Genomic DNA, 25,186 nt, shown 5'->3' on the forward strand with positions numbered 1-25,186 from the left:
ACTCTAGCAAAAATAAATTCTGAAGGAATGTTTTCATGCGGCAAATTTTATTTTGTAATCTTCATTTTAATTGGAGTTTGTAAATGTTGCAGACGAGTTAGTATATGCAAAAAATATATCTGCGTGTGTATGTATGTGTACATACATATGTGTGTGATATGTGAATGCACACAACACACATACAGTTTATAGCTTCTCTTTTTATTACCTCTTACCACCTGCCTATATTAAAGATATCAGGGACCTGAATTCTTTTTCATAACTGACACAGTCAACCCAGGACGAAAATATTATTTGAAGGAAGCCTTCATGGTTAATCCTTTCTGGAGCGCCCCCAAAGCATGGTTTACAGCTTGTTCTTTAATAGTGGCAGCTACTTAGTTTGGATCCTTTACACAACTAGCCCAGAAACTGCCTGTGGTAAGAAGGTGAATCCGCTGATAGAAGCTTCTGGTTGCCTGAACGGCAGGCTCAGGAAGCACGTCTGGCCCCCTGCACCCCACAGGGAATTGGGGAGCATTGAGAAGAATGCTGCATTTTCCTCAGAGCACTCAGAGGTGGCTGGGAGACTAGTGACCTAAACGAGGATGCCTTGGTCCTCTTCTCCTGAGGACGAGGTCAGCTGGAAATGGGCCTTCTCCAGCACTTCCGAAGCGGATTCCTGTACTTAGCAGTTTAAGGACTTAGAAACCAAGTACAAGCTGGCCCCCATGCCAGAGGTCAACGGTCCAGGCTGCAGGGAAAGGGCCCCAGCAGCTCTGGGTGAGGAGAGGGGGATGCGTGTCTCCTGGATTTCTTTCTTCCTTTTTAAATCTATCTGTATTTTCAAAGTTCTAATTATGGAAGAACACTTCAGAGGCGGTCTTAAACCTCGCGTATTCTGGTAGAAGGCAAGGAATTATTAAAGAAAAAAATCATTCATGGTGCTTTTTAGAGGGTAAGGCAGACTTTATTTGGGGGACTACTGCAGTGGGGGTTTCATAGCCGGGGAGAGAGGTTGGGTTCAACTCCACATACAAGGAGGAGTGGGGCCTGATGGCCAAGGAGCAGGGAGGGGTCGGTGGCTGGAACATTTCTAGGAGGAAACACCAGAGGTACGGGACATTTTGGCTACATGGACTTGAGAGTTGGGAGGATGAGGAATTTGATGAGACGTCAAGGTTGGGGGATTTTCTCTAAATTGACTCAGCAGGATTCTTGCTAAAACTGGACTAAACAGGCCAAGGACAGAAGCCAAGAGTGAGGCCTTGTCAAGAGTTCTCAGAGGAGACTGACTCAAATTTGGTTAAAGAGAGTCTCTGTCAGCTGGGACATAAATGGGCACCAAGCTTCCCTGGAGGGCTGACTCTCTGAGGGGCTACTCATGAGATGCTGCCTGCATCTCCCCACAAGGTTGTTTCCATCTGTTAAAGAGAAGTTGCCCTGGACGCTGGTTAAAAAGGGCAAGACAGTTTTATTCGAGCTTCTGAAGGAGAGGAGAGAGACTTCAACACAGAACTGAGCTCAACTCTGAATACAGCAGGGGCAGCTGAGGATTTATGGCTAATGGGCAGAGAGAGGGCCTTGTGGATGGGAAATTACTAAGAACTTGATCAGATATCAAAGGTAGGGAAAGAGGGACGTGATTAGACAGCAAGGGTCAGGGAAATTCTTGCTAAACTGGCTCAGCAGCATTCTCTCTAAGACTGGACTCAACAGGATTCTTGCTAAAATGGGGCCTGGCAGGCCACAAGACGGGCTAGTCTGGAAGGGGGCTCAGAGGAGCCTGAGTAAAGTTTGCTCAGGGAGGGAGTCCTGTCACATCTTTTCTGTGATAGTTGGCCTGAGCACCACCTGTGCCCTCGGAGCTCTCTGTGGTTGAACTTGCTCTCTCAGGAGGAACAAGGAAGTAGACGCCCTGTCCCCACACTCATGAGGACCCAGCACAAGGAGGACATCTTTAGCAGCCCTCTCAGTGGCTTTGGAAACCCAGAGAACAGAGTTCAAGGTCAAGCTCGGGGTGGCAAGAACCAGAATCACACTATAGGATGCAAAAGGGAAACTGTTGTCAGGAAACTAGTGAATTTGATGGAAGCACAAGCCAGCAGGTTGCAGAAAGCACAGGAACCAAGGGGGCTCTGCGGGCCTCGGCGGCAGGATGGTGGACCGTCACCTAGAGCTGTGGTAACAGGAATCGGTGCCTGACTCTTGCTGCTCGTGTGGCCCGATGCACCTTCTCGGGCTCCATCCTGACTCAGTCATCTCAGGTCAGGAGGCAAGGTCAGACACTGGAAACACGGCTTCCGAGGATCCGACTTCATGGGTGCCAGCTAGGAGGGCAGTTCTCCCAGAAGGAGTCCATGGACCGAGCAGAAGTCCCAAAGGCCCATGGAACCTCAAGTTTGAAAGGCTCCACAGAGGTCATTTTGTCCATCTTCCTGAGTCCAATATCTGAAGCCCCGCCCCTCATTCCCAGGCAGAAATGGAGAAGCCTCTGCAGGTAATAAGCCTGAAGGACAGGGGACTCACTCTATTCCAGGGTAGCTCACGCAGCTGGAATTGCTAGAAGGCTTTTAGAGTGTGTTGAGCCAAAATAAATAACTTTATTTTTAATCTGTATTGAGTAGGCAAAGAGGACCTATTAAATGGTTTAAAGTTGCTGGAATATGTGGTCTGGTCAGTGTTCTAGGAAGATGACTCTGCTGTGCCATTCCAGGAAGGAGATGATCTGAGTTCGGGCTGGGCAGGGGCAGCGGGTGCTGGGACCCTTGCGGCGCTGGGAAATGGCTGAATTATTTCAGGGCAGTTGGGATAAGGGCGAAGTTAAAGATGTTGCTGGGTGGATAGTGGTACCATTAATGGAGTAGAGAATGCTGGATTCAGGAGGCTTATGGGGTCAAGGGATCGTGTTGGTGGGAGGATCCTGAATTTGTGGTGTTTGGACACTGTGTGTAAGAGGCCATCTGCCCTAGGTGTCCAGGAGGCGGTTGGCGGTTTGGCATCGAGATCAAGAGACCAGTCAGGATTATAGATCTTGTTATGATTGTCATTTACAGGTGGGTCATATGAGAAACCATGAGAACAGCTGAGGTTAGTGCAGGAGAGAACACATGTGGCAGGAAGAGGATGAGGCTACAAAACCTATGGAACCCACATGCATGGGGTGGGGAGATGAGTCCTGGCCTTGGCTCCTAGACTTTTTTTTGTGTGAGGAAGATAGGCACTGAGCTAACATCTATTGCCAATCTTCCTCTATTTTATGTGGGATGCTGCCACAGCGTGGCTTGACGAGTGGTGCAATGTCCGTGCCTGGGATCCGAATTTATGAACCTCGGGCCATGAAAGTGGAGTGCACACACTTAATCACTATGCCACCTGGCCAACCCCACAGACTTTTGTTTTTTTAAATTGAGTTTCCTAGTGGCAGGGTCGACTGTGCCCTCAATTGGGGCTTTATCTTTGGAAGTCTTTCCACGTCCTCAGGTCTTATTTTGCTCTTAGACAATGGCGGTTTAGGGTCCCCCATCTCTGTGGAGCTGCTCTAAAATCCAGTGATGTGGGTGGTAGCCTCTGGTATAGATGCTGGATCAGTGGGTATTTGGTCCACACAGGGTCCAAAGTGCTTCTCAGGAAATCTTCACTGAACTGTCCCCTCCAGATTTTCACTTTTGTGTCCTTGTCTGCACAATGCCACTATTCATGGCCTGGTCATTGGAAATTCCAGGACCACGAAGGGCAGGGAGCTGACTTGATATGGTAAAACTGTCCTCTTGGCAAAGCGTTTGAAATCTGTTGGCCTGGGTACAATTTCAGTTTACTGTGATTAATAGGATCTGAACACTAAGGGAGAAGAAAATGTAGGAAGGGATGATTATTTCTGCCCAAACTCACATCTGTTTTCAAAATCAGTGGAAGTAGGAAGTCCCATTCAAATTTCCATTCTTCGTGTCATAAAACGATTCCATTTACCGCCGTTTCCCCATCATCGTGCTACCTGTCAGCAGGTGAGACTGCTTGAGCTTAGGATTTCACAAGGATTGGGAGAATCCGGTGTCTAGTTAAGCCATTTCCGGGGAAATCAGTTACAGGAAATGTATCTAAAGGGAACTGATGAAGGTCACTTGGAATTTTTAATTACTAATTCTCTCTGTTTAGGAAGGAAGGTGGGACAGCATGAAATTTTCTGTCTCCTGATCAATTAGGCCTGACCTTTACGACTGGCAGATTTTAAAGGGTGGGTCTTTGATTGATGAGTGGGATGAAGTAATTATATTTCCACTTAAAACCTGAGGAGAATTGTTCCTTTAGTCCAGCTTTTACAAGAGCAGTGATGCAGCCTTCATAACCATAGTTTGTTTCATTAGTACCCAGTCAAACAATTAGTTGCCCCAAAAAGATACATACCCTTGACCGTGCTTTGAGGAAAGATTGTTCTATTATCCCTTAAAAACCATCCTGGATCTGACATGAGCTGTGTTTCTTTTCTCTTCCAGAAGTCATTTGTAATTGCAGTTCTCTATGAACAAGGTATGGAAGGGACACCCAATTTATCTGTTTGTTTTCCCTGAAAATAACTGGTTTTTATCAAGGCTCTAATTGTTGGAGTTGAGACGTGGGTTATTTTTGACACAGAAGCCGTTTTGAACACACTGCACTTCACCTGCCTCATTCTCATAGATGCTTCCCTGCCCCTGAGGCGAGTTCACCTACTGGTCAGTGTTTTAGAGCATCTTTAATCAATGCAAATTCTCTGCTCAAAAGTCCCATCAGTCCTCAGAGGGCAAGGTGCAAACTCCTTCGCAAACGCCTTTGGTGCCCTTCCCACTCTGACTCTAGTTTATCCTTCTAGATTTTTCTCCAGTAACATAGGCTTGCAGCACCTGTGCTCAACACTTGCCTGTATTGCTCCTTGCCTGTGGAGAGACTTTCCTGAAACCAACTTCTATATATTTCTGTTGTGAAAATCCTTCCTTTTGTGAAACGAGTCCCCTGATTCAACCTGCCCACCCCCAGTCTCCAAGGGCATGTGGTTTGTTCCACAACCAGCATTGCCTTGTTCCAGCATTGCCTTGTTCCCTTTGTAGACTTGTCTTTTTTCCCCTTCAAGACTGTGTGTTCACAGGGCAGGGACCTTGTCCCACTTGCCTCCGTGTTCCTAAGATCAGGGACTGGCTCGTAGGAGTTGTTCACTAGATTGAACAGCATTATTTGTGTGAAGGAGCTACATGGAGTTGATCCTGCATCCAGGGACCCCCCCCCCTTGACCCTCCCAGGCAAGCCCGCAGAGCAGGCTGGGAACTGGATCATGTGATAGCTGTTGGCGCCTGACAAAGAAAGCATTGCCTTTGGTCACCTGTGCTGTTACTCAGCTTCCTTTGTCGGGAGGGACAGAGGCTTCCACCCAGGCGGCTCCTGGGGAGTCTGCTTGGAGCTCACTCCTCCCAGTGTCCACGCTGTTCTGGAGGTGGGAAAAGGCAGTGCAGCTTCTGAACACCAGTGAAGAAAGAACATTGACTCCTGCCTTCTGCACAAGACATAAAGGAGACACAATTGAGTCTGTTGCGCCTACTTGTGTAGGATATCATTGGAAAGAAAATGGACCAAGTCTCCTTTGTCACAGGGGCATGTGATAGTCCCTGTTTGCTCATAAATAACTGTTATGCTCATGAATAACCCCCTCCTGAGTTCTGCTTGGCGGCTGCCTGGGTGTTGATCCTCATTTTGCTGCAATCACCCATAAACAGGGTTACAAGCAACGTTTTTCCCTCCTGCACAAGTTTCTGCCTCTAGCTTCATCTTTGCCCATCACCTGGTGCATAATCTAATTTTAAAATAATTGGTAAAATAATGTGCTAAGCAAAGAGCTGAACTGAAGATTTCCCAGTCTGTGTAGCTTTGTGTCAGAAAGAAATGCATCCAGCCAGATTTAACTGCTTCCTCTCAAAGGTGTGAAAGCTCAGTTAGTGCCTCTTGTGTACTGAGGAACACATCCAGATCTGAGGAAATGAGGTGCTGGGGTGGACACGAGGTGGGCAGTCCATGAGGGCCACTATGTCTCATTCTTAGAAAGGTGGAATGAGGGGGCTGGCGCAGTGGCATTTGCGTGCTCTGCTTCAGCAGCCCAGGGTTTGCTGGTTTGGTTCCCAGGCACGGACTTACGCACCGCTTATCAAGCCACACTGTGGCAGGTGTAGCACATATAAAGTAGAGGAGCATGGGCACAGATGTTAGTTCAGGGCCAATCTTCCTCAGCAACAAGAGGAGGATTGGGAGCAGATGTTAGCTCAGAGCTAATCTTCCTCAAAAAAAAAAAGAAAAAGTAAAAAGAAAGATGAAATGAGTAGAGCCACCTGTAGTTTCAATTTGTTTGCCTCTGAAGTGTGTGAACCCTTCTACCTTGCTGTGGGTGCTCAGATAGCTAGCCATCTGGGCCTCAGAGACAGGCATCCAGCATTTATTTTTCCTGGAAAGGAGCACCCCTTAGTGAAACATCAAGAAGCCTAAGCACAATGACTGAGAAGCAGCTCCATGCCATCCAACAGAAAGACAAGATTTTACTGCAATCACAGCATGAGGAAAATGGCTTTGCTTTAGCAGGAGTTCTCCCAGGAAGAGGGCATCTGAATCAATCACAGGACCTAAAACAGAAATAGGTCTCCTGACTCCACCCAGACCCGCAGCATCAGAGTCTATGGGTGCAGAACCGAAGAAGCTGTCAGGAGCATCCCTTGTTAAAAGCACCAGCAAGGGTCTTTTGGAGTTTGCTGTGTTTTTAAGAAATAAAGGTGTAATTTGCTAGTTCAAGTGATTGTCGTTCCTTCACCTCCAAGAGTTATCCGGCATAAAGCTCTTCTGTAAAGCTCTGTTTTAACTGCCTCCTCTTCGTCCTGTTGATAAGGGAGGGATTCCTGCACTACGGTTATGGGGATGGCCATACGCCACACCTGACCCTGGACAGATGCGATCAACAGCAGTTCGTGAGTCACGTGCACTCAGCCCCAGGGAGGAGGAAACCACATGCTACGTGCAGGGCACACAAGGATCGCACGCGAGAACATGGTGAACAAGGAGAAGCTGTGGGAGGCAGCTTTGTAGTATCAAAGGGGGAGGGGCCCCCTGGTTCCTGCGGGAGGATGTGATTGGCTTGTTTGAATAATTCCATGGGCTGGCGGGGATGTGAAGCCCACCACTCGGGGATAAACAGGAACTGCTCCTAGTGCCCATGATAAGAAGGTTATTTGCCTGGGGGATCTTACCTGTGGGAGCCAGTAGGAAGGCTAAGCCAGTGGTTTAGCCAGATGAAGCCCTCCCAGTTGCTTCAGATGTCATGGCAGCATACAATATTGGGTCTTAGTTTTTAGGCCTGAGACCACGAGGGCCTGACTTGGAGAAAGTGAAGCTGTGGAAGACTGGGCAGCATGAGATGCCTGGGACCTGGGGGTCAACCCAGCTGCCGGGGCAGGGAAGTCAGGGAGAGCCTGAACCCAGTTCCAGAGAGTATGGTGAGAGCTGGGTGTGGACAATGTCAGGGAGAGGCAGTTGGAGAACACGGTGGCCTCAGATGGAGCAGGTACATCTTGGTGTCTGGGATCATAGGGTGGGGGCCTTGTGGGAGAGAGGCTGTGGCTGGTCTGACACAGGACAGGTCCTGCCCAGAGTACCTGAGGTCATCAGGTATAGGAACTGGGTACAAGTCAGGAACTCACTCCCCAGAATGAGGCAGAAACCCAAGTTTGAGACTGGGCACAATGTGGGCATGAGGACCATTGAACTGCTGACATCTCTGTAAGCTCCAGATTGCTGTCTCATCTCAGGAATGGCACTGCTGTCCATCTGGTTGGCCAAGCTGGAAACCTGGGAGTCTTTCTGCCTCTCCCACACTCCTGTGTTCAATCCATGACCAAGTCCCTCTGAGGTACCCCTGGGTAAATCATCTCTGGGATCCACCCTCTTCTCTCCGGTCCTGCTGCCCTGTTGGCCTGGACTACTGCAACAGTCTGTGCCTTCTCTGTCTAGTCTATGTCTCCAGCTAGAATGAGTGGTTGAGGCCATGCCACTCTCTGCTTGAAACACTTCCAAGCCTTCCAATTGCTCTTAGAATAAAGACAATTCTTACCGTGGTCCAGAAGGCCCTGGGGCCACTGGTCCCTGAGCGCCATTCTACCTCCCTCTTCCTGTCTCTGCTCCACCCCTGCTCTCCATGTGCCTCCTGCTACGGAGTCTCTGCACAAGCTGATCTCTTTGCTGGAGCTAAGCCACCCATCCTCTTTCCCTTAAGTAACCTTGACCCATCCTATGGATCCTCATCCTTATGTCTTAGTGAAGCCATCCCTGATCTCAAGACCAATCCCACCTCAGGAGCCCACCTTTTTTGCTGCACTTGTCACAGTCACGATTTTATGTTTATTAGTATTTGATGACTATCTGCTCCCCCATCCAGAGTGTAAGCTGCACAAGAGCTTGGGTTTTGCTTGCCAGCCCCATTGCCAAGCCTAGGTCCTCCATAAACACCTGTTGGGAGAATGAGCTGGCTGGTTGGAGGGAGGAGCTAAGTTACTTGTGGAATTTGGAGAGTCATGGGGGACAGGGAACCAGGCATGTCACCATGGCTGACGTCAAAGGACTTTGAGGTGACACACCGAGACACTCCGTGTATTTCCATTTCTGCTTTCTCTCCTTCCACCGCTCTGAGTTGACCTGTCCCTCTCCCCTGACCTTGGTCGTCTCAATCTCCTTCCTCTGACTTCATCAACCTCTGTCCATCTTATATCGCCTGGCCCCAGGGCCAAGAGCCCCAACCTGTGCAGAAGTCTGAGTGGGGCTTATACGTTATTACTGGTGTGATTTTAGGTTGCTTTAAATTAAAGAGGTTTATTGGTTTCTATTTTCTTATTAATTGCTAGTTGTATATCAAGAGCCCCCCAAGAGAAAAATAGCAAAAGTAATCGCCGGAAGTCACACGCTCCTTCCAAGGGTTGTATATTATTGGGGAATGCCTGCAAATAGAAGGCATGCTCCCAAACTCGGTGGGCCCTGCTGTGCGGAATGCTGCTTGTTTTGGTGAAATATTATTAATAAGGCTTGGAGAGAATAGACTTGGTTAGGAGCTAAAGTGGCATTTTTTTGAGTAGTGTTGAGCCCCGCTGGCCATCTAAAGAAAAGATTTTTTAAAAGAAAAAGTATATACACAAAGGCGACATAAATTGAAAGCGACACATGGAATTAAATGTATTTTTGAAGCTTATTGTGTTATTTAATATAACGATCATGTTAGTGTCAGCTTCCCAGCACGAAAGGAAGATTTATTTGGCAGCTGTTATGTGGCTGAGCCAGAGGGGACGAGGACACTGAGGAAAGCAACTCCCCAACCAAGGGAAGCCCGCTACCCTCTCATTGCATACCCTTGGCTTTTCAATGCCTATTTTACATCTTGGTAAAGACGCCAGCGCTGGCTGTGAGATCATTCTTGTAAAGCACCTTGTTTTGAACGATGTGTCTCCTAACCTGCTTCCTCCTCTCTTGCTTTTAAGAGTGGCTCTGCCTCTCTGGGTGTGGTTGCATGCTGACCACTTGTCCTTGGCTCAGGTGGTGAAATGCACTAGGCAGGGAGGCCATGCCCGGCTGACAGAGAGCTCCTGAAGAGCATGAGAGGTCCTAATTGCCAGAAAAGGAAAATTAGGGCCAACGCCCTCCCCAGCTTCTAGGGAGCTCAAAGACGTCTTGTGTCCTGGTGGAAACCGTATCCCCGTGCTCCAGCAGAAGACAAGTAAGATCTGGCTTCCTGCTCACAGATGCCCTTGTTCTTGAAAGGGCCGTGGCTTCACATCATACGCCTACCTTGGGCACATGAGGAGATCTTATGTTTATAAAACCTTCTGGAACATTCTCCCCTTAGGCTGGTATTTGACAATGCTGCCGTCTGACCTCTGTGCTGAGGGGAGAGCACCTGAAAAATATTTTAGGAACTTCAGCTGTGAAGTTTCTGTTTTTCACAAACTCCATTGACTCCAGAGGGCTGAGTTCCCTTAAAGCAGTTTGTGTTATTTTTAAATGGAACTTTTTCTTAAAATGGAATCTTATGGAAAGTCAATTTGCAAGACAGATAAAAGGAGAGGCGCTCTGGTGGGAGGGGGCATTGAACACGCCTGTCCAGGTGGCGTGCTCCCCTGTGCCGTTCCAGAAGTCCAGCCGTGTGTTGGAGGATGGTTGGAAAACCATCGTCTACAGTACTGGAAGGAGAGCTCAGACTATTTGAGTGAAAATTGATTGCTTTCACTTTGAATGTTAAGACTTCACATAGTTAACCTGGAGCCCCGTGGAACGAGCAGGTTATCTCTGTGGGTAGTCCATTTTAACCTAGAGATAGCTGCCGCTTCCTTATCGATCTGCTCTTGAGTTCCTCAATCCCGCCTATTTCAGGGCTCTCATGAATGTGATTATCTTAGCTCCTCTGAGCCGGAGCTGATACGGCACATTCTCAGGGGTGGAGGGCTGGTTCCCGTGGCGCCCCCAAGAAAGGAGAAGAGGTGGACACAGGCTCCTCATTTTAACTGGAAGATGGGATGAAGCGAGAGTCTATAATAGGACTGTGATTTTAAACTTCTCTTCCTTTTCCGGTATTAAATTGCTTGACTTTAATGACCCTCAGCTCATAGTTTCTTTTAGATCCTTCATACCGGCCCTGGCGGAACTCCAGCTACTTACTCAGCCCGGAATGTGGCTTTCTCTAATGCCTTGCGTGTGCTTAAGTTTGATTTGTTCTTTTTATGGGACTTAGGAGACAGTCTATGAGGGTGATTAAACATCGAGACAGGCAGGAGGGGTTGGCCAAGCTCTGTTCCTGGACGGCTTTGAAAACACGCAATGCTAGGGATCAGGGACTTCCCTTCCAGAAAGCTGTGCTACGTGATGAGGCTGGGGAACGTGGATTCTGAGTTTGGAGTGCCTTGAGCGTGTATTAAAATTTGGGTCAAAGGATAATGTTCCCGCCCTCGGAGACAAGCGTGGAGTCAGCGTTCTGGGGTGAAACTAGGAGGTTTTGGGAAATCCCAGCTCTTCCACTGTTCATTCTTTGACCTTGGACAACTTAGTTGACCTCTGTGAGGCTGAGCTTCCCCATTTGTAAAGTGGTGCGCCTACCCTGGATTGTTGTTCTGAGGAGTAGTTATAATGGATATAAAATGCTAATCCCAATCACCTTTTAAAATTTTACTTTATTGTGGTAAGAACACTTAATGTGAGATTTACCCTCCTAAGAAGCTTTTAAGTATACATTATTGGTGACAATACAAACAATGTTGTTCGGTGGATCTGTAGAGCATATGCCTCTTGCTCAACTGAAATTTTATGCCTGTTGGTTAGTAACTCCCATCTCCCCCGCCCTTCAGCCCCTGGCCATCACCATTCCAGTCTTTGTATGAATTTGACCATTTTAGAGACCTCATATAAGTGGAATCATGCAGTGTTTGTCTTTCTGTGACTCGCTTATTTCACTTCGTACAACGTCCTTAAGATTCATCCATGTTGTTACATATTGCAGGATTATCTTCTTTTTTAGGGCTGTATAATATTCCATTGTCTTTATATACCATATTTTCTTTAGCCATTTATCTGTAGATGGACATTTAGGTTGTTTCTGTGTCTTGGCTATTGTGCTGCAGTGAATACGGGGATGCAGATATCTCTTCGAGATCCTGATTTCAATTCTTTGGATGAATACCCAGAAGTGAGATTACTGGATCAGATGGTGGTTCTATTTTTGATTTCTTGAGGAGTCTCCATACTGTTTTCCATTGCAGCTGTACCATTTTGCATTTCTCACTAAGAGTGTGCAAGGGTTCCAATTTCTTCCCATCCTTGCCAACACTTGTTGTCTTTCATTTTTTTAACAATAGCCATTCTGGCAAATATGAGATGATATCTCATTGTGGTTTTGATTTGCATTTTCCTGTGATTAGTGACTAATCCTAATCATTGATTTCTAAATTAGCATGACATGATCTCAATCATCCCCCCAGCCTGGTCAAAAAATAACAGATGCTTATAGATTGTGTTATTTTCTTTTCTGAAGCGTTCTGTTCAAACTGTGTGTTGGGGAAAGAGAGAAAGTGAGATTGGGAGGAGGGAAAGGGGATGAGGGTTGAGGTAGGGCATGCAGAGGGAAGGACAACTTGTCAGATGACCTGTGGGCTCACTCCAGGTCTGTGATACTAGGAAGTCAGGCAGCTGTTCTCTCACTACTGACATATACAGTTGGCCGCCATGCTCGGCCCATCTGCCCGCCTTCCTTTGTCTTTATCCCAGCAGCTTCATCCCTGGCTAAGGGCTGTTCTCTCCCAGCTGACCATGGAAGCACCGCCCAACACCTTCCCTGGTCAGGAGCCCTGCAATGGCCAATGTTGTCCCTGTCCTAGGCAGCCCCAAGATGAATCAGACCTACGGGCCTGGCCTGTGCTTCTAGCTACTTCAGCAGGTGTCTGGCGACCTCCTTGCCACCTCAGGGACACACTGCCATACCTTCTCCAAGGAATTGCCTGGCAATTCCAGGAATGTCCTACATCCTGTCTTCCACAACACTTCTTTCCTATCAGCAAAATTCTTGCCTTCTGGACACTTAGTGGGGAGATGATGGAAAATGCCCACAGAGCCTGGACACGGCACCCTCCCAGGCAGAGTTTTATCACATGGGTGGCTGTGGTGGGGGCAACATCTGGATGGTGGCAGCAGGCACAGGAGTCATAACAGCCTCCATGTAGACCTAGAAATGTCATTTGGTCAGAGGACCTGGAGGGGGATAAGGTATGAACAAACAGTAATGGAATTCAGGTATCTATTGCCATGATAATGCTGAAAAACACATCATCCCTAGACACAGTGGCTCAGGGAACAATAAATGTCTCTTTAGCTCTCAGGGCTGAGGGTTGGTGATTTTGGTTGGTGGTCTGGTCTCCTCTGGGCCTGTGTACTTGGGGTCAGCAGGCTGTCAACTGCGCTGAGGGCTGTGCTCAAGTGGGCCAGTCTGGGAATGCTGTCAAGGTGAAGGCAGGGGGCAAGAGCAGAAACACAAGTGCGAAAGCACGTCTTCAAACCAAAGCAAGTCAAACGGCAGAACTCAGAATCTAGAGGTGGGAAAATAGGCCCCACTTCTTGATGGAAGGAGCTGCAAAGCCCCCTGAAAATGGTGAGGTATGGGGGCTGTGGAGAATGGAGACTCCTAATGCCATCCATCTACCAACACTGCACCCTGCAATTTGCTGGGCAGGGACAAGATTTTGTGCTATTTTTCACAACCATTCCATGAGAAAGGTACACTTATACCCATTGGATAGACAAAAATATTGAGATTCAGAAAAGTCCAGTAACCTGTGGGGTTGCTGAATTGCTCATCCCTATGATGGAGGTCATATTTTCTAACCCAAGTTCTTCAGTGGGGGGAAATGTGCTGAGATATGTTAAGTGCTTCCTGCATCTGTGCCTGGCAACGGTCAAGGCTCAGCAAATGCTGGCTGCCCCCTGGCCTGGGACCACGCATGTCCAGGGACCACACGTGTCCAAGAACCACATGTTGCATGCATCACTGCAGCCCCAGCGCCCAGCACAGCATCTGGGACCCAATCAATAGCTGTTCAATGGATTCATGACAACATAGAGGGTCTTGGAAAGGTAACAGCTCAAGGTCAGACAGACCTGGGTCTGAGTCTGATGAGTCATTTATTAACTGTGGGATCTCTGGTTTTGGAGTCTGAGAGACGTGGTGTCTTCCTAAGGTCACTCTCGAAGGTTTCCAATCCCATCTCTTCCGTATGAATTTTGCCAGTTTATACAACTTGGGATTCTGCTCCCTGCAGTCACCGTGTTCCAGCTCTACTGGGGCACCTGCAGCTGCACAAAGGAGGACAGCGTCTGGTCCCCACTGATGCCTGCCCCACATGCTCTTGCCACTTCTGCAGTGGCTTAGTCCTTGACCTTGCCCTGCCAAGAGGAAGCTCCACCTTGTGGCTTCTTCATGATGGTTTCATCGTCTCCATGCTTCTGTGTGTACATCTGCTCCTTGGGTCTCAGTGTTTATGCTGCTTGTCCTTGATTTCCATCACTGAGCAGTTACTATGTGCCGGGAACTATGCTGAGCACTGGGTATGCACAGTTGAAGACGACATCACGGAAACCTGCCCTACTGAAATTTATATTCTAGAGGTTCAAGATGGACAAAAATCAAGTGAACAGATAAGTAAGCAAAATTACTGCAACAAAGAGATGAGAGAGAAAAACAGAAGGGCACCTCATTCAGGTCAAGAAGCTTGAAAAGGAGTTTGCCATACCAGTAGCCAGGGTCGGGGGGGTTTCAGGCAGAGGAAGCAGGCTGTGCAAAGGTCCTGAGGAAGGGAAGAGCCTAGTACCTTCAAGTAGCTAAAAAGAAACCGGGTGTGGCTTGATCATGCTGAGCAAGGGGGAAGTGGTACGAAAAGTGGCTGGAGAGGTAGGTAGGAGATGGATCAGGCAGAGTTAAAGGCCCGCGGCAGCTGTCCATAGAAGAGAAAGTGGTGACGAGGGTGGTGGCTCAGAGAACCAGATGTACTTGGAGAGGTGTGGGAAATAGAATCCAAAGATTTTTCTCAAGGATTGAATGTGGGTGGCAAAGGAATGGAGGAGTTGAGGAGGATGTCACACAAAGGACCTCTTTTAATCCTCTGGATACGTCTAGGAGGTGCTGATTATCATCTTAAATCCAGAAGTAAGGAAGCTCACACTCGGAGGGTTAGAGACCTGCCTGGGTCTCAGGGCTGCTTAGTGTCAGGCGTGAGCCCTGGCTGGGCTGCCCTCAAGCAGCTGCCCATAAGCCGTCTGTCACCATAGGCTCATGGGGGCTGTAGAGCTGGGGTGGGCCCTCTCAGGGATCATTGACTTTAGGCCAGACCCACACAGGGCCCATCAGACAGACCAGAGGAATGGCTCTGTCTTTCTTCCGTCTCTTCTTCATCCTCACTCTACCTCCTTCTCCCCACTGCTGACTCTCACCATCTGCACTCCCAGGGTCCCTCCGCTGCTTTTCAGAACCCCACCCTGGCCATATCATCTGAGGCAGTCACCTCTCTTTCCTCCTTTGCTTCCCCACCCCCAACCCCATTGGTTCATTCAAAGGGTGACCACCCTGGGACCAATTCATCCCAGCGTCTTCCGGGCTCAGTGCGCAGTAGGCATCCAGTTGAGTTTTGTTGAATGAAGGTCTTCGATATAGAGGTCGAATAGCAGGCTGGTTACATGCAAGGGCTGCAGGAATTTAAGCTCTCTGGCTTGTTTTCTTGTTATTAAAATGGGGACGATGCTAGTCCCTGCATCATGGAGTCATTGAGAGGATTAAACAAGGTCATGCTGGCCCCATGCCTAACGCAGAGTGCACACGCAGGTGATTGTTATTTTATTACCTACGTTTTAAGAGGCAAAAAAGATGAACAATGTCATATAGCTAATGTGAGATAAAACTCTGAGGAATATTTGCAAGTTAAGGGAGAAGTTGGTGAATGCAAAAGAAATGCTCTCTAGCGGCAAAGTTCATAGACGATCTTTGGGGTCTGAGACCCCCCGCCATACTCACCTTTCCTTGCAGCTGGCATTCATCAAACCCAGCATTGCCTGGCCTCGTCCCTGGACAGAGCTTTGCAGGGTTGGTGGCTCCCATCTTTACTGAATACAAAGTATGTGGATTTACTAATGGGGAAGGATGTCATATCCACACGGAATACAAAGCATGCGTAGCCCTACTATTTGCAAGCCCATTTTTCTACAAATGGCTTCTCATCTCTTGTGCACATCCGTTTTTCTGATAAGTTTAACTAAGATTTTAAATATGTGGAATTTAAAGTTACTTTGAAAACTTTCCCCCTTTCAAGCCATCGCATAAAGAATAGATCCCTTCAGATGTCTGCATCTGTCGGGCAGCTGGAAACTGCGTCTCCTGCTCTTCCTTTTAACTCCTGCCATTTGTCTCTGCAGAGGCTTTTCTTGATAATTGAGATGTGTTGTGCATGAAGCAGGGGTCTTCTTCGAGGGTGCCTAAGACAGTCTCCAGCCAGATGTTTCCCCTTCATTAGAATGTGTCCATCAGACATTGCTCATCAGAAATCATTGCCGGAGGGTGTCTGCCTCTGTTGTCCTATTAGATAGGATAAGCTGGGCTTCTTGTTCCCTCACCAGAAAGACAAAATTAGCATTTAAGAAGCTGTCGTCATAAAAGTTTTCACCCTCACAATTAATGCAGGAAGAGGTCAACGATGGTAAATTAATGCTGCAGGAATAGCCTTCATCATTCATGAGCAGTTAGGGCCCTAAATGCCACATCTGAAGGCTGCCTCTGCCTTCCAATCCCAGTGAGGATGTAACTATATGGAACACTGGCTTGTGTTTGGAATCTTAATTTCTGCATTGGCAGTGTTGCCAGGAGTCCTATTTAGATCCCAGCTTCTTACACAAGGGCCATTCAGAGGCCAGGGTGTGCGGTGCGGGGGGAGGCGGGGAGCAGGGCCAACAGAAGCAGTTACGTGTTTGGAAGGAACAAGGCAGTCACAGCCCAGCCCCTCCGTAATGAACTGGGATCACCAGTTGCACTCTCACCTGTGAGAAAAGTGGAGATTGAGTGGTGGGTAAGCAAGCCTGCTCCCAGAGAAGCTGCAGGGACCAGAGGAAGGACAGGGGCGTCATGTTATGTGGCGAAGGAGACACCCAACTTAGGAGGGGTGACTGCCAAGTATTCAGAACTGTCCACTCCGCAAAATCAGCCCCAAATTACTTATTATTGAACCATTCACAATGCTGAGAGGCAGGAGCCAACGAAACTCATCTTGGAGGCTGACCTCTAGCAAGATCATCTCCTTCCCCTGGGGTCAGTGTTCTCAGTGACTGTCAAAACTCAAGAAGAGGGCTCATTATGAGTGTTGGAATCCTCCACAAATAAAGAACCCATGAAACAGTGATGAACATAGCATCCAATCACCCAACTCCATCCTTTCCTTTCCAGCCATCCTTCCATCCATTCACCCAATATCTAACGGGTGCAACTTTCAGAAAGGCCCTGAAAATAAATAAGACACAGACCTTGGTATTTTGAATTTACTACAACAAATTGACATTTGGAGACCCCAGGAATGTGAAAGCCAAAGAGATCTTTAGAGACCCCCTTGTCCTATCTGACCAATAAGAGAATTGAGTCACAGGAAAGGTGAGTGACCCAACCAGGCTGGGCTGGAATCCAGGCCTTATAACTGCCAGTTGAAGGAGTTTTCCTGTCCCACACAGAGGAGCCTGTCTTCATGATAAGAACAAACTTATGCTTTGTAGATTGGATATAATTGCATGCATTTTTCCAAGGGACACTTGCTAATTTTGAGGAGGAGAACAAGCAGGTCCCTTTTCAGAGAAAATTGGTCCAGCATGCTCAGAAGTAAATCGGCTATATTCATGTTGACATGAAAACATGCTCTGCTAAGCAGCTGGGATCTGGGTTTTCTCTTTGCCGAGGGTGCCAAGAGAAATGAAAGTGCATAACCTTAGCCCGTTAGACCTCTCCCTCCAGGTCTCTAACTGCCAAAATGCAGAAATGGGTTAGAAGTGCTTTTTCTCCAATGGTGGGTCTCCCTCTACCCCATGCCTCACCTTCTTTGTTTTAACCCTAGAGTGGCCAAACCCCTAGAGTTTCAGTCTGGCTTCAGGACTGGAGGCATGGACCACAGAGAGACAAGCAAGAGGTTGTTCCCCTGCGTGTTTCTCTTTAGGCATCACTCCTGGTAAATCACACGCTATTGCATTGCTATTTCACCAACATGGACCACAGTGAGGTTTTTCCAATCATCAACAAGGCATATTAAAGTGGAACCATTCTTTAAAAATTAAAATAGCCAGGGGCTGGCCCTGTGGCTGAGTGGTTAAGTTCGCGCACTCCGCTGCAGGCGGCCCAGTGTTTCGTTGGTTCGAATCCTGGGCGCGGACATGGCACTGCTCATCAAACCACGCTGAGGCAGCGTCCCACATGCCACAACTAGAAGGACCCACAACGAAGAATATACAACTATGTACTGGGGGGCTTTGGGGAGAAAAAGGAAAAAAATAAAATCTTTAAAAAAAAAAATTAAAATAGCCAGTTTATCTCTATTATTATAAAAAAACAAAAACACCACACTTACATGGCCAACCAGGTTTCACCGAGCTTTATTTCAGTTTGGCAAGATGGCCTTTGTCGTGGCAGCTGAGGTAGCTGCTGGATGGAAATGTCCTTGCAGACAGCCAGGGAAGAGTTTAGAAATGTTGACAACCCCAAGGACAGTTACACTCTCACTTAGAAATCAAGGTTACGTGCTCCTGGTGAAGCGGTTTTAAAGTCAACCTGTGTCTTTAATCGCCAGCACCAGCCTGCCCAGGAAGCCTGCAAGCGACAGCCCCGATATCGCTCAGTTTATTGATCCTTCTGATTCAGTGTTTCCGCTCAAGGCATATTTTAGCACTTTTAGCAGATCAGCACAATAGTTCAAGGATCAATCATTATCTGTCCCTACTGATCCATTTTAATTGTGATATCAGAGATGCAGTAATCCTTTCTTAAGTTGCAAGGACATATCTAAAGCCAGGGTAAGACTTTATTATGACAGTAAGGAGACTTTCACATGTGAGGCAAGGTAGGAGCCTCAGCAGGTCCTGGACTGACCCCAAGCATCTGCACCCCTGAGCTGAATTAAAGCTGCTGCAGTCAGCAATTCAGCCAGCCAGGTGACCTCTGTCCCTTGCTCCTCATCAACAACTGTGGGTTCTGGGAGGCAAGTGGTCTCTGTACGACAATAGAGATGCAGGACTCACCTGGGTTATGGGGGATGGACAGCGAGGATGAGGGAATGGCCCACTTTCCGTGATAACCTGTCTTTAGTTCAGAGGAGACTGGGTTATATACCAGAAAAAGAAAGCCATCTGAGGCCTTCCTCCACTTTCAGAAGGAACCCAGCATCCACGGAAAGTCTGCCATCGCAAAACCTTCCACTGCAGGAATTAAGGATTGCCATAAAAATTCTGGTAAGTCATGTAAAAAAATTAAGTGATTGAGCTTCAGTCCTCAAGGTAATTTCTATGTTGCCCACTTTCTACCTCCTTTTGAGTCTTTGATATCTCTAGAGAAATTAAGGAATTGCCCAAACCAGGTTAGCCCCCTTAAAAAGCAAGTGTGCTGGCTCTATCCACGCTGCCTCCCACCCCCCACCACTTCTGCCCTCTGAGTTTCTCTTCTTTCTCACAGTACATTGGAACCAATCAGAAGTGAGATGGGTGGCAGAGGGAACACATCCTAAAGGACCACTGTATTCTGGCTCAGGTTTCCCAAATGACGTTCCATTGACTACCAGTTAAGCAGGATGCTAAATGCTTGGTGCGTTTTGTAGGAACGTCACTTGGGCAAGTCAATTTGGGAAACAATGGGTTACTGAGGTGAGCTGATTTTTTTTTTTAAGTGAGGAGTTCTTAGAGCCCTCAATACACTAATGGGCATATTTGTGCAAGTTCTGGAAACCTACTTGACTTTTGCATGACAGGCATCTTGCAGGACAAGTGTTGTGTGGAATATGCATTAGGAAGTGCTGCTCTGGAGACATTTAGTGAATGCCCAGCCTATGGGACTAGGCCCTGAGGCTCCGTGGGAAAGGACAGACCAGTGTCTGCTCAGATGTCATCTCTTTACTTCCAATGAGGAAGAGTGTGTGGGGGACTCTAGGGTCCCATCGGGCACCTCCTCAGAACCCCTGAAGCTCCCTGCATCGGCATGGCCATCGTGTCACTCGACTAGTGCATCCTTCACTTATGACTTAACAGTAAACAACTGGCAACTCCTCGAGGGCGAGGGCGGAGTGGATATTGACCATCTTTGGCTGCCCAGAATCCCTTTCCATTTCCTCCCAGCATGCCAAATTCTGTCTAGAGACAGCCTTAACCCACTGCACTCAGCCTCATTGGGAATAAATATGGATGCCTATTCCCCACCATGGATGCTAAAGTCGTCCCTAGGCAGATTCCCTTCTTCTTCCTGCTCCATACAGTTAGCATAAATCCTAAAGGTGACCCATCGGATGCTCTTTCCTAGAACTTTCACCCTGGAATAAGGAGAAAAGAAGTAATCACAGGTCATATGGCTCAATGTTCTTGTCCTGACTGTGTCTGGCTATAAAACCACTCCTGACCCTCTCTGCTGTTTAGTTCCCAGGAGCCCGCTCAGTTCCTGCCAGGTTCCGTGTTCTCAGTCTTCTCAGCAATTCTGTGAGCTACCCAAATCCCATTGGTTTAGGTTCGTGATGAGGCAGTTAGGTTCCCAGGGGCAGTTCGTGATGAGACCTCTGCATGGAAAACAGACAAAAGGACCAGGTTTTATTACCTTGTAATCCTCCTCCTGTGCTAGCACTGGCAAGACACCTAGTAAGATTTTAATACCTACTTGCTGACAACTCAGTGAAGTTCTTCATCTCTTTGCATTATGGGGGTAGACCCAAAATTACAGTGATGGAGTCATTCATTCAACAAATATTTATTAAATAAACATTATATTCTAGAAATCACTCTAGGGGCTGGGACTATAGCCGTAAACAATCAAAGACGCTGTCACACTAAGCTCTCATTCCTCTTGGGGAGACAGACAAATAAAGATGTAAGTTGTCAGGTGGTGGTGGGCTCTGCAGAGAAATATAAAACAAAGGAAGGTGGTAGAGAGGGATGGGGGTGTGCTCTCTTATAGAGGTGGTTCGAGAAGACCTCTTGGATAAAGGGATCTTTGAGAGACTTAGAGGAAGTGAGCTATGTAGAAATTTGGCGGGGGACAAAATCCTGAGGCTGGGATGTGTGCAGGGTGTTTGAGAACAGCGTGGAGGCCAGCCTGGAGCTAATGCAGGGGAGCAGTGGGGGTTGATCTCACAGATGGGGGTCCTGAGGCCATGGTAAGGCTTTTGACTTTTACTCAGGTTGAAGTCAGGAGCCCAGGGAAGGTTTTGAGTGGGAGGGCATGCTCCAACTTCTATTCTTCAAGTATTACTCTAAGGTCTGCAATGACATCCAGCTGTGAGCTCATCCGCCAGCTCTTGGAGCTGCTGGTTGGGCAGGGCTGGGGCCTGGGGCCTTGGGCTGTGCTGTTTGCTGCAACTTCTGTGTCTCCAGTGGAGGATGATTGCGTAGAGCATTTGGAAATCAAATTATTTTGTTAATATTTCATGTGAGACTTTCCAATATTGCCACTTAATTTGTGGCAATGATAAGTATGTATGAAAACATGTGCTTGCACATGTAAATTAAATAATTTTATGTCGAGTAGATATCTGAAGGGTTGTTGAGGTTTCTTTGCATAATAGGAGTGTGTGCACCTTTCTGACTAGAGCATGGTTGGCACTGTCAGAGCCGGGGACCATGCTGCATGCCGGGTCATTCTGGCCACTGCTAGTGAAAATCTTCCCAGGGTTTAGGCTTTTGGGGACAAGGAGACTGCTAAGTGGTGGCAGAGGGGCTTCTGAAGTAATTGGAAGGGTTTCATAGAGGAGTGTTTCTCAGCCTCAGCAATATTGACATTGGGGCAGATCATTCTTCGTGGTGGGGGTCGTCCTGGGCCTTGTAGTGTGTTAGCTGCATCCCTGGCCTCTACCTCCTAGATACTAGCAGCACCTCCTCCCCCTAGTTAAGAAAACCAAAAATGTCTCCAGACATTGACCACTATCCTCTAGAGGGTAAAATTGCCCCAGTTGAGAACCACCATTACAGAGTGTCCAGACTTAAAAACAACACTAACAGAAAGAGAAATTGGGATTTTTTTCTTGGTCATGGGGAAGAGAGAGCAGAGCCTCTCAATGGGCAGGAGTGAAAAAAAGTAGAAAGTTGGGTCTGGGTCTCCTTTTTAAGCCTGATGAAATTATTCATTAGTTGAGCTAGAGAAGGCTGATATCCATGGAGTTTATTTCAATTATTTTCATCCACTTAGCCATAAGTCTGTGATTGCGACTATGTCCCAGGGACTTTGACAGAGTCCAGGGTGAAGAGTGGGAGTGCGCGTAAGAATGACCTCTGCATAGTCCCTGCAGACAATTCTAACACTTGATACAAAGTGCTAGGAGAGGGGAAAAATCAAGGGTGCTAGGAGGAAATAGGGGAGGAACACTCCAACCCGCCCATGGGAGGGAGAGACCAGAGGATGTTTGCTGAACTGGGAATCTGAAGGAACGGAGTATATGCCAGTTGTGGGGTGGAGATGGGAAGGGGTGGTAGAAATGGCGGAGAACAGTATGCTCAAAGGCCAAGCAGGAAGAGAGAGCACAATGCATTCTGGGAACTGCAGGTCAGTTAGCATCGTTGAAATGCAAAATAATTGTAGAGAATGAATAGGTGTGTATTGATCAGTTAAAGCAACGTTTGGGGGTTTTCTCTAAATTTCCATATTTATATTAGATTAATCATATAGATGAATTCTTATTTATATCAAGAATGAGAGGAGTGGCCTCAGAAAAAACAATCCATAAGATTGTCAGACTGAAACAGCTAAATGGGAGACTCTTATTCATGACAGATGCTACTAAAAATAAATATACCATATGTCATCATTATCATAATAAACAATCAACATTTATTAATTCCTTCCATGCGCAAAGCACAGATGGCAAGAATAGACAGGGAAGAATACTTGAAACAAACATGATTCCATTCACTCAGCAAATATTGATTGAGCACATGCTGTGTGCGTGTCGTGTGCCAACCACTGAAGACACACAGATGAATTCCACACTGTCCCTGACCCAAAGGAGCACAAGCTCTAACAAAAGACAAATAGCTGCTATTTTCGTCATCTAAAGACGTGTTATGCAAACTGAAGAGAAAAATATTAAGACTTTGCTATATCAATGCACAAAGAACCAAAAAGATGTTAGTAAAAAACACATAGAAAAAGATTTGACCTCATTAAAATGTAAATTAATTTACAATGTGTATGTTGAAACTGAACATTGTCAGTGGTCTTGTCAACTAGTAAAACCCACTGGGAAGAAATGCTTCAGCAGAGGAAAACAACCATATAGTTGAAGATGTTCGTTGCAGTATTATCTATTCTAAGAGAAATCAGAAGCAACCTGAAAGCTTGACAGTAGGGAAATGGTTATGTAAATTTTGGTAATGTGCTTAATCAAATGTTCACATTTATGATAGAGGTTATGAATAAGTTTCAGTAATGCAAAACGTGGTACAATGCTTTGCCAAATTAAAAACCAATGGCTAGTTAAACATGTGAAATAAAGACCAGGCAGAGACAGATTGAATTTACAATTGTTGAGCTAGTTGGGAATATAGATTATTACTCTCCTTCCATTTACTGAAATTTAGGAAATGCTTGTATGGCTTCTATAAGTTTAAAACCAAACAAAATTCAAACAAATGATTAACAGTGAGTCTCTCTAGACCTCCCTGACCAGTCAAAAAAGACTGGATTTGCTAAACTTTTCTTCCCTGTGCCCCTTCCACCCTCCAAGGAGTGTCTTCTATTTTTTTCTGACTTCTGTGATGGACAGCAGGAGAGTGAATTAAGGGTGGAGGAGGAAAGTGCTCAAGGAATGATGCTCAAGAAATACAAATAAAGTTGTTGAAATATTTTTAAATTTCTTTAGTTTCAATGAACTATGTTCTTTTGTTCAAGACACTGTCCTGGGGATGAATCACATGGGTAACAATTTGATAACAAAAATAAAATTAATTTTTTTTGCTAAATAAAGCAAACGAGCTAAAGTAGTCAAGACAGTGTGGAACTGGAGCAAGAATAGAAAAGAGAGCCAGCTACAGACCCACATACATGGTCATCTGATATGTGACAAAGGGGCCATAGCGATGACATGGGGAAAAAGTCATCCTAAATCAGTTGGAAATACCCCCCAAAATTTAGTTCCATGTGGATTGTGAAATGCTTTACCTAAATGTAAAAGCTAAGACAACTAGGTTTTAGAAGATAACATCGTAAGATATTTTCATGATTGTAGGGTAGGTAAAACATAAAACACTGCCTGTAAAGGAAAAGATTGTTTAACTGGATTACTTGAAAATTGAATTAAAATCGAGAACTCCTGCTTATCAAAAGACACTGTGTAAGATAATGAAAAGGCAAGCCACAGAATGGCAGAAGATAATTGTGATGATAGGTAGGTAGGTAGATAGATAGATCCAACTAACAAAAGATGTGTATCTAGTATTGAATATATAAAGAATTTCTATAAATGAATAAGGAAAAACAACCCAATTTTTAAAAGGGCCAAAGACTTGAAGAGGTCCTTCACAAAAGAGGATATCCAATGGCCAAGAAATATATGAAAAGATTCTCAAGATTATTAATCATCAGGGAAATGCAAATTAAAACTACAAAGAGATGTCACCCACCAGAAGTAGACACTATTGAGTGTTGGTGAGGATTTGGTGCAGTTGGAATGCTCAGACACTGCTTGCAGGAGTATGAACTAGCACGACGCCTTTGGAAAACTGGTGTGTGGTCAGTACTAAAGCTGAACATATGCATGCCCTATGACCAAGTGATTCAACCCTTAGGGATATTCCCAACAGGAATGTGTGCCTATGTGTCCTGGAAGACGTGTATAAGAGTATCCCTGACAGCGTTATTCATAGTAGGCATCAGTGGGAAACTCCCCAAATGAAATGGATAAGTATACTGCAGCAATGAAAAAGAACAGACAACTGCCACACCCTGCAAGACAGTGTGCATATTGTTGAGAAAAGAAACCAAATGCAAAGGAATATATACTGTATGCTCCCATTTATACACAGTTCAAAACAGGTAAAATGAATCTCTGGTTCTGACTAAAGTAAGAATGACTAACTTGGGGGTGTAGAATGAAGGCAGGATGGCACGAGGGAGGCTCATACTTCTTAAAAATCAGAGTGGTGACTTTTTAGAGGTGTTCACTTTTTAAAAATTATCAAGCTGTACATATGCGATTAGTCTTTTTCTGTATGTACCTGTCATACTTCAATAAAAACGAACTGAAGTTATTTGACTTATAGGAGAAAAGACTGGGGTGCTTGACTCTGGTCTTTAAGCAAATACAAGACTTTAGTTAACATAAGGAAGGAAAAGTCTAGTGTATATCCAGGTAAGTGGAAAACCAAACAAGTAGAAATTAGAGTAGTGGAGAATTTGGCCAGGCAAAAGGAAGGACTTTGT

The 25,186-nt window shown here is 46.3% G+C and overlaps 1 protein-coding gene across 3 annotated transcripts in view; it reads left to right on the forward strand.

Moving 5' to 3' along the window:
- Positions 1–25,186, forward strand: part of C1H10orf90 (chromosome 1 C10orf90 homolog) — a 212,552-nt gene that overhangs the window by 25,025 nt on the left and 162,341 nt on the right. The gene's annotated exons all lie outside the window — the stretch shown is intronic.

The sequence above is a fragment of the Equus przewalskii genome, chromosome 1 (assembly GCF_037783145.1).
Source record: "Equus przewalskii isolate Varuska chromosome 1, EquPr2, whole genome shotgun sequence".
Taxonomy (NCBI): domain Eukaryota; kingdom Metazoa; phylum Chordata; class Mammalia; order Perissodactyla; family Equidae; genus Equus; species Equus przewalskii.